We start from the raw sequence: 15,235 nt of genomic DNA on the forward strand, positions 1-15,235 counted from the left end.
CACATAAAAGCCGACAAAGTCCTATGGAAGACACAAGCAAGCTCTTAAAGTTAGGAGCACACTTAACGTGTGGCTGGTCTGTTTTACAACGCACACGCGCAAGGGCATGCGCGATTATAAATTCCAGCATTATCTTCGCTCGTGCACCCGTGCCACACGTGCGCGGGTGCATGAGCATGCGTTTTTTAAAGTTACCGTCTCTGGCAGGGTGATTTTTCCCAATATCCTGCACAATGCATGCTGCAAATGCCGTGCATAAGTTACACCAATTTTCACAGTGGATTTGCACGCACATGTGCACTTTGAAAATTGTTCCACCCAAACCACTACACACAAGCTACACCTATTTGGCGTGCAAACAATTGCCCTGAAAATACGCTTGCAAATCGAAATACCGCTGCCAATTCTGCTCCCCGGAACCGCTCCACTCGATCTGGGTAAACTTACACGCATGTGTATGTCTTGTTCGCATTTAAGTCCCTTTGAACGCAAACCCCCCCCCACCCGTACAGCTAATAGCCCAGGAAATTTCACAAATATGCTCTTGACTGGTTACCTGAGTGAATGATTAGGGTAACTCAATTTAAAATGGGAAAATACATTTTTCTGATGAGATTCATTTTCCCCTTTTCTCAGGATTTTTTTTTATAAATGTTTCATAAGTAGATATGTTCTCCTTTCAAGAGCATTTTGGAAGGCAGAATATATGGTGAGGCACTGAACTCTCCACTATTTGAGGCCCCGTGAGAAATAATTTGAGGTCCCGTGATCTCTTCCTGAAAAGGATATATATATTTTTTTAAGAATCTGTTCAAATCCAGAAATCCTCATATATATACACAGGGTCCCATCAATCGCAGGTGCGGCATTATAGGACAGTCTAGCCCCCACATATTGTTAGATTTGAAAGCCCTCTTCAGAGATTGCTTCTGTTGGTGTTTTGTTTTTCTGCACTGGCTTTTCTGGAAGCATCACAAAAGTAGATCTTTCTCTTAGAAGTGGCTGCTGGGCATAAATCACATATCCCCGTATAAAAGAGTTGCATGCCTGAAAAGGCCAATCAAGGAATGGTCAATGTTGCGTCGTCTTGCACATAAAAACCGCTGTGCAGAAATATGCTGATTTCAAAAGTTCAGTCTGGACCCTAAAGACCGTTCTCAAATAACTAAATTAACACAGCCCTTGACATCAAGTCCAAACAAAAACCTGTTTTTTTTTTAAGGGATGATTTGGATCATTTTTGGATGTTACAGGTCGTGAAGCATCATAGCTACAACCTTAGTGGAAAGTCCTTTTAATTAATTTAATAGTGCCATGGAGCTGGTGGGTTTACTCTGAGAGAGGAATGCTACAGGATTTCCCCCCCTTTTGTATCTAGGAGGAAAACAGCTTGGTACATCTGGCCCTAACTATGAAGGTATGTTGTATTTTTCAAGTTTTTTTTTGTGTGGGTCCTATCTTGTTATTTCTTTATTGGACCGTCCACAACCCAAACTCTCGGCTCTTGTGCTGCAGACAGACTATAGAGTAATCAGAAGAAGCAGATGTTGGCTCCTAATGATGTTTTCTCTCAAAGCTCTAAGCTTGCTTACTTTTTAGCCTTTATTTTTTTTATTTCAATATCTTTTCTTTCCTTTTGTATTTTAAAAAGGCAAAGAAAAGATTAGAAAATGGACATGGGAGAGGAGGGGGAGAAGGGATTAGAGGCTGTCTGCTTGTGTATCACATCCCCGGGGAGCACCAAGTCAGTAAAGCTTAACTGCTCAAGATATTTTTTTTTTTTTCGTTTTTGTTTCTTAAATCCATTGAAGTGTTTTCATTTTTATCATTCCCCATCTGTTAACCCTTTTGGATTGTCGTCAAATTTTTGACAGTTAAAACATTTGCCTTGTAGAGTATTTGCTCCATTTTTAAGTTGTTGTTTTTTTGTTTTTTTTTGTTTACAGAGAGATAAGTGTCATTTTGGGTTTTGCTTGTAATAAAGTTGGATACAGAATATGGAAAGTTTAAGCATACGACCCAGGAGTGGTCAGCTGGAACAATGCCCGATTACTTTCAAGAAGAGACTTAAGACTCTTCTGTTCAGACAAGCTTTCCCAAAACTACTCATCCCCACTACAACCTCCATGGACCATCTCTTCCCAAGCTTTTTTTCCTAAGTATATTTTTTTCACCGCCTAGGCTTTCTATTTATGCATTTGATTTCCAATAAAGCTGTAGTAACCACCTTCCCTCACCCCCTCCACCAGTCAACCTCCCTATCCCAGTTGGCCCACTACCCCAATAATCCAGTTCTTACTAGTTTGATACTTAGCTTTTCCCCTTGCTTAAAGTTGTATCCAAGTTTATTTTCTCCTTGTTCATTGTAAGACAATTATTTTTACTGTCTGTTCTATGGTTGAAATGTAAATCGTAGGGATAAGTGACTCTGTTATTTGAACTTCGGTATAGAAAAGTTATAAATAAATAAATAAGACGGAGAATGGACCTTTAATGCTGAAATGCATGGGGGCTGAAATGAAGGAGGCATTAAAATGAGAAACACTGGTGAAACAGTGAGGAATTGTTGGGTGCCATAATACACAACGAAAGGAGAGGGTCGGGGCAAAGAGCAAAACCATCTTTAACCCATGCTTACTTTTGGTAGGGGAAGGGGGACTGCACTTTTGGAGGTAAGGTTAGAGTATGCTCAAACTTTCAAAGCGACTTCTGTGGGCAAAGCTGTTTTACCTAAGGAATTGGCCTTGTACAAAACTCCATATATGTTCTTAGTTATCCATACTGAATGGAGGCATTCCTAGGGGCGGGGATTAGGAGTGGTTTGCAGCTGCGTGCATACCTTAGGACTTCCCAAATTATTCACATACACTTTCAGGGAAAATGTGTGCACACATTTAGCAGGTTTAACTCCTACAGGTAGGTTTGGTGGGATAATTTCAAAGTGGACCTAGGCAGGTTGAAAATTGGTATAAATTTAGGGACGTACATGCCAGGTAATTTATTCATGATGTTGCAAAATGAACCCCTTAAGGGACAATTTTCAAACAGCCCGACAATAGAAAGTTGGCAAAAACGTGCATAAATTACACTAATTTTCAACTTTGATATTAACTCACCAGGTCTATCTGCACAAGTTAAAAAGTGAATTTTCAAAAGTCGCGTGCATAAAAAATAGTACTTGCGCATGAAAGTGTGTGGTGGGGGGGGAGAGGGGGTTACACCAAAATTTGAGAAACATGTAAACAAAAAAAATCAAAAAAAATTATGAACCTTCATAGAAGTTTGTTCTTTAAGTGTTGGCCACAATCAGAAAGATTCTAGGGTGCATAGGGAGAGATACAACCAGCAGAAGAAAGGAGGAGGTAATTCCTCTGTACAGAACTGGCATGGAATATTGGGGGGCTTATGGGTGTAATTTGACTTTTGAAAAATAGCCATGGGAGGTTGGTTGCATGGAAAAATATATGCGTAATTCGATTATACATGTATTGCACTCACAGTAGGCATTCCAGAGGGTAGAGTTGGGGAAAGCATTTACATTCATACTTTCAATTTACAAAAGTATGTATATAAATGTACTCCCGAGCAGGTATAAGTTCATGTGAATGTGCGTGCTGGGTCAACCCATGAATTTTCAGAGAGAACTTGTGCGTATGACTTCAAAATCAAGGCAAAAGTCTTTGGGTTCTTGGTATCCGCAGATCTTAGCCAGCCAGCCAGGATGTCTGAAAATGACCCTCCTTGCGTTCCCATTCTGCAGGTCATACTTAGGAAAAGATATAGAAAGGCCAGAAGCAGTTCAGAGAGGGCTATGTACACGATGTGACGCCAAAGGCCATACGAGTCGTAAAGACCTAAATATCTCAAGAGGAGAGATGGAGAGGTTGGGATACAGTCGTTCAGATAACTCAAAGGTAGAGGACAAACCTTTTCCTCAAATGCACAGGAAAATCTGCATTAGAACAAGAGGTCACAGTGTGAAACTCCAGGGGAGGGGAGAGCTGGAGGGGTAGACTCAGAAGTAAGATCAGTAAATATTTCTTCATGGAGAGGGTGTTGGAGACAAAACAGTAATGGAATTCAAGGAAGCACGGGATAAACATAGAGCATTCCTGTTTGCAAAGGAGTGAGGGGAAAGCCAGCTATCCACCAGATCTGAGATGATGTTCCTAGAATTAAATCGTGCATGCTAGCTGTACCTAATGGACCTTATCCTCGATCATATTCTAGGTTTTATTGTGTTGCAGTCTATAAGAAAAGGCTAAGGCTGCAAGTACTGGCGTCCTACATTCCCCACAGGAGTTTCCACTACATCTCTTAGATAATTGAACTTTTTATGAATTACGATTTTTATTTGATTTTGGAAAAAAAAAAAAAGATACATTTGAGCTTCCAATGAGAATTTCTGCAGTGAACGTGACGGGACAGAACTGAGATGAGATTACTAAATCCAGGATCAATCTTTTGTGGCTGGCTCAGCTTCAGGTCTTAATTGGGATGCGAGAAATAAGAAAGGAAAGAAAAATTATAGAGTGGGTGAAGAAATCTTTTTTCTTTTATTCCCATTACACAAAAAATGAGGGCCACACGCAAGTCCTAAAAAAAAAAAAAAATTCCACTTCCGCCTTGTGGACCCAGTGCATGCTCTGCTGTGTAATAACTCTCAGAGGCTACACTGCTTGTCCTTCACACACAGAAGCTTGTAGACGGACAGGGGAAAAGAAAATTTCTCAGAACGCCAGTTTATGATACATTACAGAGGTTAGGCCTTCATCTACCTTGAGCCTCCCAGATCTTACTTCCAGTATAGAGGTCACAAAACCATATTCGCTTTTTCACAAAGTGTTCAACCTGCAGACTTTACTGGACCATGAAATGTGTTTACTTAATCCTGGTTTGGTAGCTGGAGCGGCAAGAGGCTGGGGCACAGCCAGAGGAAACCACAGTAAACACTGGCTGTGACTTCAGCGCATTTTATTTACAGTGCAAATGGCTTCAAACAAAATGGCAGCAGACTTTCACTTCAGGTATTAGGTACATCAGCAGTGCACACGAAACAAAAGTGCAGATAGTTACCTTAACGGCAGGCAACGTGCCATCTTTTATATGGAAACTGCAAGAAGCAGCAGCTTCTTCCTGTTCCCTGAAGCAAAGTACAGCTCACCTTTGCTTCAGAGAACAGATACTCTTCAGACACAATACATCCTAGCATATGGGAACTGTCTCCATGCTCCCTGGGGCCCCTCTGAACCTTCTAGGCCCTTAAGTCTTATGCTCTAGTGAAGGGCTTCTCCCTTCATCCGGGATTCCCTGCAGGTTTCCCCTTTAAGGAGGACCGGGTGGGATAACCCTGTCCTTTAAGGTAGACTGAGGGGGTATCTTGTACATTCCCTCACATTGGGATACGTCTGATGTCTTTTGCTGTGAGAAAAAGCAAGCATTGCTACCGTGTCTAAGGAAAGGGCTCTGGCTTGCACGGATTCACGCCACTAGAATCTGCCTACTTTACTGAGACTCTGTATCGCTCCATGGTGAGACCGCACCTTGAATACTGTGTACAATTCTGGTTGCCGCATCTCAAAAAAGATATAGTTGCGATGGAGAAGGTACAGAGAAGGGCAACCAAAATGATAAAGGGGATGGAACAGCTCCCCTATGAGGAAAGGCTGAAGAGGTTAGGGCTGTTCAACTTGGAGAAGAGACGGCTGAGGGGGGATATGATAGAGGTCTTTAAGATCATGAGAGGTCTTGAACGAGTAGATGTGACTCGGTTATTTACACTTTCGAATAAAAGAAGGACTAGGGGGAATTCCATGAAGTTAGCAAGTAGCACATTTAAGACTAATCGAAGAAAATTCTTTTTCACTCAACGCACAATTAAGCTCTGGAATTTGTTGCCAGAGGATGTGGTTAGTGTAGCTGGGTTCAAAAAAGGTTTGGATAAGTTCTTGGAGGAGAAGTCCATTAACTGCTATTAATCAAGTTTACTTAGGGAATAGCCACTGCTATTAATTGCATCAGTAGCATGGGATCTTCTTAGTGGTTGGGTAATTGCCAGGGTCTTGTGGCCTGGTTTTGGCCTCTGTTGGAAACAGGATGCTGGGCTTGATGGACCCTTGGTCTGACCCAGCATGGCAATTTCTTATGTTCTTATGTTCTAATGTATGCGAATGGATCTCGTGCATATTCATGGTAGATATCCTGAAGACCCAGCTGGCGGTGGGGTCCCCAGGGCAGGTTTGGGAAGCTCTGGTGTGGTGTTGGTTTCTCTTTCCCTTCATCGTGCAGTATGGGCCTGGGAAAGGAGGTCAGAAGATGCATTATTCTCTGCCATTTCTCCTCCATTTGGCACACCTTTTTGCTTTCCTCTGGGTGCACTGGTGGAGCCCGGAAGCATTAGACGCTTTTGTAGTCCTCTATCTCATAGCATTGATTTGTTGAAAGCAAATTCTGGTTAGGCTCTGGGACAGCCTCGAAGTTTTGCTTCTCCCTTTTGACCTACAGTGTCAAGTTGCTTTGGCTCCTTTGTATTTTTTTAAATTAAAGAGTACCATAAATAATACAATAAAATACATCCTGATAAAGCTTATGCATAAACTAGTGTGAAAAACGTGTTTTTGGAACATTGTATAAAGTGGAGCATGTTTGTGGTCTCTGAGGGGAATTTTCCCACGTAAAATTAGCATATATGTGCGCAAGCAGCTTGTCCTTGCATGCACGCCGTTTTATAAACATCAAAAGTGTGCTCGTATTTTCAGTCTTGCGTGTGCATTTATGCACATAGACGAGATGGCCTGGGGGCATTCTGGAAAGGGGCCAAGAAGTCCGTGCGCAAGTTGCTATTTTATAATACTTGTGCTCCTACATTTGGCAACTTATTTGCATAATTTTACACCTGATTATCTTGAGTAATTGATATCAAACTGGACTATTGTTTACTATTGGTTAGGTGGAAGATCAGAGTGAAGAACTAGGAGGGTCTCAATGACCTGAGGATGGACTGGGTGAGCTGGTAGAGGTTTCAGCAAATTGATTATTTCAATTACTCAAGCATGTTTTAAAATATATCGTCTTCTGCGCATAAATAACATTTTATGCAAACAAGTCACCGTTTTTTTTTTCACGCATAAAATATATGCGCATGTGTGTATAAAATAGGCAGGAAATGTAATCGCTTTCAATGCATATTTGCATGTAAGAAAACAGTAAGGTTCAAGAAGGTGGGGGGTGATGGGATGAATGTGAAAAGGGGGCAGGCTCAGGAGTCATCTAAAGAAATATTTTTTTTACAGAGAGGGTAGTGGATGCATGGTACTGCCTCCCTTCGGAGATGGTAGAGAATAGATAAACAGAGGATCTCTGAGGGAGTGGTAGGAATTGTAAACTGAAATGGTTGGCTGGACGGGCAGACCAGATAGGCCATATGGTTTTTTTCTGCTCTCAAGTTTTTCTGTTTCTTTTCTATTTGATGACCTCCCCATTGCCAAACAGTGTGACAAAACCATGGAGAGACTCACTGTAATGTGCATATCTGATAACATACATTAAAAAAAATACTGTAGTAGACCTCCGCACAGCAAACATATTTGAAAGTTACCCTCTATGGTTTTAGCTCACGTAGCTAGTGAATCCATATATCTGGATTGGACTTAAAAGAGTTCTGGGTTAGAACAAACAATTGGCATGTGGCAGTGAATTTTGGTAAAAGTCATTATACCTGTATTGGATGTGTTTATTGGGTTAGTTTGTCTCTTCATCTCTGTGTTGCTCTGTCATTGCATATGGAACAGATGTCAGTAGATTAATGATAGTCGATTTTTCCCTGGATGATTGCCTAACCACACACACACGCTCTGCATCTTGTATTATCAAACCATTGATTTTGTCATTTCATTTGAAATGAGCAAACTGCCCCAAGGAGCAGAACTACTGTATCAGGCTATCATACAAGAACAAACTGTCATATAACTGGTAACATCATAGTTTGCTTTTTTTTGCAATTTTTTTTTTTTTATTCATAGAAACAGATACTGGCATCTAACAGTTTTTGTAGACTGGTTTGGTATAATTATGTTTTTATTGTTCATCGCTCTGGTTTACTATTTGTAATAAGATGCAATTAATCAAAATATTGAATAAGCATAAACATAGTGACAGCATTTTTTGTATACATCATTGGTGAGATCTCATCTGGAGTATTCTGTTTTGAATGGGAGTGGATGCATTCTAGAGGAGGACTTCCAAAATAGTGCAGTCTTCATCATAGCCCTGTGAGCAAAGGGACTTCAGGTAAAAATTGTGCTTTACTCACGGAAATGATCCTTTAGAAAATTGCATGACTGATAGATGCTTAAAATTACATGTATGCAAAATGTATGCATGTACGTTTGCACATATGTGGGAGAGGTGTTCTGGGGGTGAGTCTGGGTGGTGGTGTGAATTATGAGCGTGATTGTTGATTTAAAAAAAAAAAAGTATAAATTAATTTTCAAAGGCTTAAGCTCGTATAAAAATGGCCTATATGCATACATGTGGCCCATGTGCGTGTAATGCATGCTTTAAAAAAGGGCCACTTAAGCGTGTATATGCGCGTAAAAGGAGCAAAAGTACATGTGTAAGAAAGGGATGTTTCAGTTTCACAAGTACATTTTAGTGGCAGGAAAAATAAGGGGCAATCTAGGGGGTTCTGAAGTACAGTTGGTAGTTGCTGTTTTGTAAGATATATTGTTATATACATGTCTGAACTTGTTTGCACACTTAAGAACATGCCATACTGGGTCAGACCAAGGGTCCATCAAGCCCAGCATCCTGTTTCCAACAGTGGCCAATCCAGGCCATAAGAACCTGGCAAGTACCCAAAAACTAAGTGAATGCAGACTTGTCTGTAGTTTTTGAATGAGAGGTCTGGGAGAAACTGGTGATTCCAAATACTTGTGAAATTACTTGCCTCTGCAGAGAGAGAGAGAGACTCTCTCATATTAATCAACTGTTTATATTGCTGTAGGAGGATCAACTAGTAACTCGAGGTGAGGTTTTGGTGATGGTCTAGGGTTTGGGGGAAAGTTTTTTACATGCACAGTCAGATGTATCAACAACAGAGTACACATCATGGAAGATTTGATGTGATTCGGAGTGAGGAAAGGTACACAAAGATGAGATTTGTACAATGTGCTCTCACCCTAGCTTGATAGCAGCTAGGTGGACAAAGGACGTTTTTCCAAAAAAATTGTTTCTGATGATTGCAGCTGAATCCCAGCAGACCTACCTTGAACTGGCTCCTGGACAAAAACCTTAAATTTTATGGAATTTAGAACGAAAAGCAACTTGCAAGTAGACACTATTGATTTTCTTTTGAGTTAGCCTTTCCCGTTCCTGTGTATATAATCTGCTAGTCTTCTCCTTCCTCCACACTCAGAAATTTTGCTGTGTAATCCGGTCTGTGCCATGTGCACTCTGCTGGCTCTCCGGCTGCTTAATTCAAGAGTGCTGTGTGAAAGCAGACATCATCTAACTTCCTCATTGCCTTTACACCTCCTCACTAGATATTTGACCTCCTCTTTCTGAATATTTTCTCACTGCTTCATTATGTCCCCTCCTTCCCTTTCTGTGTGTATATATATATATAGTTACAAGTCATATCTGTGCTCACAGTATAATCTTCAGTGTTGCATTGCAGGATGGCACACTTCCCATTATCTTAACACTGAGGGTCAGTGATGTATTCATGTTGGAAGCTTTAACTGAATAGATGCTTAGTCCTTCTATTGCTGAAAAGAAAAATCGATAGCTGTTCCTACCATGGAGATCGATAAACTCTCATGGAGCCTCTCGAAAGGGAGCAAGTTTCAGCCTGCTCTTGGCACCTGTTAACTTGAATGGATAACACACAGCAATGTAAACAGGCGATATACCTAAAATTTAGGGATTTGGCATCGCTTTAAAGAGCACAAAAACCATCAACAATATTATTTTGTCATTTCCCTTCTAAAACGACACAGAAATCTGACAGTTTCATGTTGTTGTCATTTTAGCATGTGCTATAGCGCGCATCATTGGTAAAGTATGCACATCGTGAGAATAGAGCGTGTACCAAAATGAAACAATATACACAGGAAAATAAAACAATAGCAATGAAATGACATCACGAAACGATTCTTTTCCCAATGCACACCCCTACTCAAGTATACATTGATATTTTACAGTTTGACCTGTCTAAACTTCCCCTTCTCACTGGGAGAGTTCCATACTAGGATAAGTTTTTTTTTTTTTTTAGTCCATTCTGGCTGTGGGCACCCTAGCGCACACAAGTACGGTTTGTACCTACCAGGGTGTGTCTGGCGACGTAGATCCTTGTCCTCTAAAGCTTATGCTTCAGTAAATCCGTAAGGACTTGTGTCGTTTTTGCCGCTACAGAGTAATAAGGCTGACCCTATGGAAATATGGATTCATGCCTGCATTTTAAAATTTCTTACTGATGCTCATCTACGGCAATGCTAAAATGGGGTTTTTATTTGTATGCTAGTACCTCTGTTCTGTCTAATAGCAGGAGGGGATAGCCTCTGGCCCTTTAATATTTTAATCCCCCTCCCCCTTTTCCTTATTAGCAGAGATTTTTTTTCTTCATACGTGCAATCCTCAGAGATTCTGCTTTCCCATAAGGGAATGGGATGTACGCTTGATACTCTAGCGTCTTGTTTCGCACACACTCAAAGGAATCTTGCTGAGCACCGGGGCCAAGGATGGAAGAAAATTTTACTGACCGGGCTTCAATAGAGTTTCTGCTCTGTCTGTAATTAGCTCTTCAGTGGCAACCATAAAAACTGAGTTAGTCAGCAGTTTCCCAGCATTCAGACAGAACCAAGTTGAAGGTTTATCTTTTACCCCCAGTTCTGACGTGCACATTCTTATGCAAGAAACTTTTTTGTTTAGTTTTAGATTTATTACATTAGAACGCTTCAAGTAAAGAAAGGAAATCAACCACAGAAACGAGTCGTCACGACAAGTGTCATACCTAAAACAATAGAAGGGAGGAAAGATACTGTCTGAAAGCAGTGCAGAACCTAAATGCAATCTGCTTTGAAGTGTCTGAAAGGTGGAATATACCATAAATAAATTTAAATAAGTACTATAAGGTTCATCTTGCCTGCCCAGTTTCTCTCCTGGGGTAATGCCATACACCCCAACTGATCGCTGGCTTTCCCCTCCATGTCTTCCCAAAGAGGGGTCCTCTCCCAGACTTTCATGAATTCAGTTATTGTTTCTGTCTTAATCACTTCCACTAGGAGGCCACCCATGAAAAACTATTTTCTGATGCTGGCCCTGAGCCAGTCTCCTTGGCGCTTTCTAACATGAACTCTTGTCCTGAAGCATTATTTCCCCTGAAATAGCTTTGCTTGTGCATTATTTATACCTTTCAGGTATTTGTATGTCTCTGTTCTATCTCCTGTTTCTCCTTTCCTCTAGGATATGCATAGTTAGGTCCTTCAGTTTCATCTCATATGGCTTTTGGTATAGACCAGAGGTAGCCAACTCTGGTCCTTGAGATCCACAAACCAGGATCCCCTTCAGGATATCCACAATGAATATGCATGCACTACCACCATTGTATGCAAATCTATCTCATATTCATTGGCCACCCCTGGTATAGACTCGGCACTATTTTGTTAGCCTTTCCCCTCCATCCTCTCTCTGTGCTTTCAGACGTTACAACCTTCAGAATAAGAAACAATATTTTGGGTGAGATCTTACCAATGCCCTCTCCATAGGCTTCATCACCTCCTTTTTTCCACTGGTTTGTACTTCTCCCTAGGCATCCTAGTATCTTTCTGGGTTTGGCCCCTACCTTGTCGAACCATTTCAATACATTGAGATCATCGGCTATGATCATCCTGAGGTTTCTGTTCTGGTTGATGCCCTCTAATTTAACCTGGCAGCTACCTGGGTACTTCAGTTTGAATTAAGCACCCAGGCTCAGGACTTATATGTCAAAAAGTGTCTTCTTCTCCTCGGGTAGATTTACTAATGGGCAGGGTAGGCAAATGCCTGTGGGCATCTGCTTCAGTCAGGTAGCTAGTGTGCTGTGTGAATCACTTGTTTTTACATCCTCAGCTGTGCCACTATGCTGTCCTGAGTAGATGGGGATTGGGGGGGGGGGGGGGGGGTGTGAGCCAGTGGGCCACATACCTAAAGGCAGCGGGAGTGTAAATCTGTGACTGCATTTGTGTAGAGCCATAAAAAGACCAGTATTTCATCAATACCCAATTCTGGTCAGCTCCAATGCCAATATGTCCAATATGGACACTTCAGCTTTTACAGTAGTTGAATCATTCAGAAATTTCATTGTTTGTACAGGGAACATTTTTTAGTTATGCATAGTTTTTCTTCTCCCTCTGGTTCTTTATCCAGTGTCCACCTTTCTTCACACGTGTGCCTGACTTCTCTATGACATTCCAACTTTGGCATGCGTGATAGTCTTTACTTTTAAAATCCAACAATCCCTCTTTGGGTCATGTCTAACACATGTGTAATCCCGTTTCTCAGTGCACTCCCTGTAAAAGACAAGGGGCCACCTTCAGATGCCGCAGAATAGGGATGTCATTTCAGATCAGTAATCTCCATTGAGGGATCAGCAAAAGCTGCAGTGCCCAAGGGGATCACATTCCAATTCACTCAATAAAAAGTCCACATGATGAGTGCTGTCCCCCAAAGAAAATGTTTTTATGAAGACAAAAGTAGAAGTGTGGCAGTACAAATAAAGAAAAGGCAGGATTTAGTTTCAACAGTTGATCAACATACCTTATGCCTCTTCAGTCAATTAGTAGGAAAACTTGGACCTCTTATTGCTCCCTTTAGGGACGTTCTCCTATTAAACCCCTCTGCAACTTGAGAATTTTCGACTCCCACTTGGAAAACTGGTCAGTGTCTTCAATCTCCTAGACAAGCTGTCCTGCCTCTGAGACCTAGGGATGAATGCCCTCCAATAGGGCAATAGGGCCATACAGGAATCCCTCCAACTACTTGAGAGAGCAACCTCCTCTCCCAATGGAAAGGGTGGGCAAACACCTTCCCTTCCTAGTGTTAAGGAAAACCACAGCTCTTGTTGTCTCTCCCTTGCTCCCTTTAGCAACGACGCCTCCCATTGACTCGTGGAATTGCCTGGACAAATACACCCTATTAAAAGATGGACCCTAACTATCATGCAGTGTGCACAGTACACCCATGGAAACATACACATTATAACCCATGGTGAGGTCTAGTCAGCCTTGCACATGTAATTGGGATGAGTGATCTCAAGTACTACCAGTGAGATTTGCAAGGTTGCATTGTATTACACTGCCTGTAATCAGGAGAAGAATCTATACTGATATCCCCTGTATAATTAGGTACTTGCCTTCAATTTGAAAAAATGGAAGCAGCATCAAATCCCTCCTTACCTTACTATAGTAAGAAGAAGCTGTTGGCTTTACAAGATTTATTATAAATAAGATGCAGTCCTTTGCCAGGTACCTTCATTACTAAAGTCCCAAAGCAGTGTTTTTCACAAGAAAGGAATTAAACCCTCTCTATAGCAGTTACTATTAGTGAGGTCTTTAGTATGACTGAATGGTAGGGGGCTTGCCTTACTCACAGATGCAATGTTTACCACTTGTAAAACTTTGAGGCAGAGACTAGTAATGTCATCCAGTTCAGTGGTTCTTAACTCTGTCCTGGAGGCACATCTAAATAGTCTGGTTTTCAGGGTATCCATAATGAATGTGCATGAGATAGATCTGCACTTGTGCATGTCTCCCTCATCATGGTCATTATGCATAGTGTGAGAATCCCCGATCGGTTAGGTCAGGGTTAAGAACCTTTGATCTAGTGGTTGGAGCACAGAGCAGCGAAGCCTGGAGACCTATTTGTGGACATCTTCCCTAGCTGCTCACCATACAACAGATGTAAAATATATGATTTGTGTGGTCAACATTTATGTGAACTGTGGGCTCATTGCTATGAATGTATGTCTTTTTATTATGGATGTGTATCTGTACTGTGTGTCGATATAGACGTGCATACTGTGCAGCCACACTTCCTGACATTGCTCTGTTTTTGGCCTGTACTGAACATGTGCATATTTAGTATATCATCTGTAACAGAAGCAGAGAATAATGCATGTGCTCGTCCTGCAGGATAGATCTCAGAGTTTGGCCAGCTACCCCTCATATATGCATCATGCACACTCTAGTATGGATGTTTGTAACTGTGGCTACAGAGCCTGTCACTGAATGTGTGATTGCAGTGTATCCATACATGTGTTTTTCAATCCTGAATGCTTCACTGGGCAAGGATCAGGAAAAAAGAAAAAAAAAAAAAAAGCCATCCACAGAAGCTTGTGCGATCTCCCCCTGGTGCTTTGGTGTGCCTTTAAGAAACCATTTTAATTGGGTTATAAATCTGCACCGAGGCTGGGTTTCTGAGCCTCACAAATGGAGAATGCTTTGAGAAAAGGAGGTGGAGGTCACAGTCAGGCCAGAGTGACACAAGGACGTGGCTGGGAAAGAAAAAAAAAATCGAAGGAACTGGAAGAGAAACAGAGGGGTGCGAAGGAGGCAAAACACAAGCTGAAGTGTGTCGGAGGGAAAAGACAAGGCAACAGATCAAGGAAAATGAGAATGGCTGGTCAATCGGCAGATAAAGTGGATGGGGAAATGGCGAAAAGAGGTGGAGAAGGGGGAAAAGCAGAAGGAAATGGAATTTGCAGGCGCAGTAAGAGAGGAAAGAAGAAAAGGTTCTTTAGAAATGCAGTTCTCTTGTCATTTTTCGAGCATCGGCTAGATAATTATTTGAACATTCTGTGCTCTCTCGGATTCTAATTAGAGTCTGCACAGAGTGGCCTGTGATGCCGTTTGTATAGTCTCAGGTACTTTTTCTATGATTGATGTAGTTTATTGAAGTTAATGTATGTGCGGCAGTACCTGCTGTCCCCCCAGGACGCCCTTGAAAATGAGATGTGCAGCTCATCTCAAGGATGCGTTCCTATGTACGAAATTTAAATAGAGAAGAAAAAAAAATCTGAGCAGGGTGGGGGAGAAAGATTAAGGTTGTAGTGTGGAGCTGTCACTGGAAATACCTCTTTCATGCTGGAATGTTTGAAGTTAACATGGCAAAGAAGAGAGAGGGGCCTCTTACTCTTCTTTGACTTGGAATGAAGTAGCCTAATGGTTAGAGGAGTGGGCTGAGAACCAAGGAAGCCAAG

The 15,235-nt window shown here is 41.5% G+C and overlaps 1 protein-coding gene across 5 annotated transcripts in view; it reads left to right on the top strand.

The window, feature by feature from the left end:
• Positions 1 to 15,235, top strand: part of PCDH1 (protocadherin 1) — a 236,786-nt gene that overhangs the window by 199,133 nt on the left and 22,418 nt on the right. The gene's annotated exons all lie outside the window — the stretch shown is intronic.

The sequence above is a fragment of the Rhinatrema bivittatum genome, chromosome 18, assembly GCF_901001135.1.
Source record: "Rhinatrema bivittatum chromosome 18, aRhiBiv1.1, whole genome shotgun sequence".
In the NCBI taxonomy this organism is placed as follows: Eukaryota; Metazoa; Chordata; class Amphibia; order Gymnophiona; family Rhinatrematidae; genus Rhinatrema; species Rhinatrema bivittatum.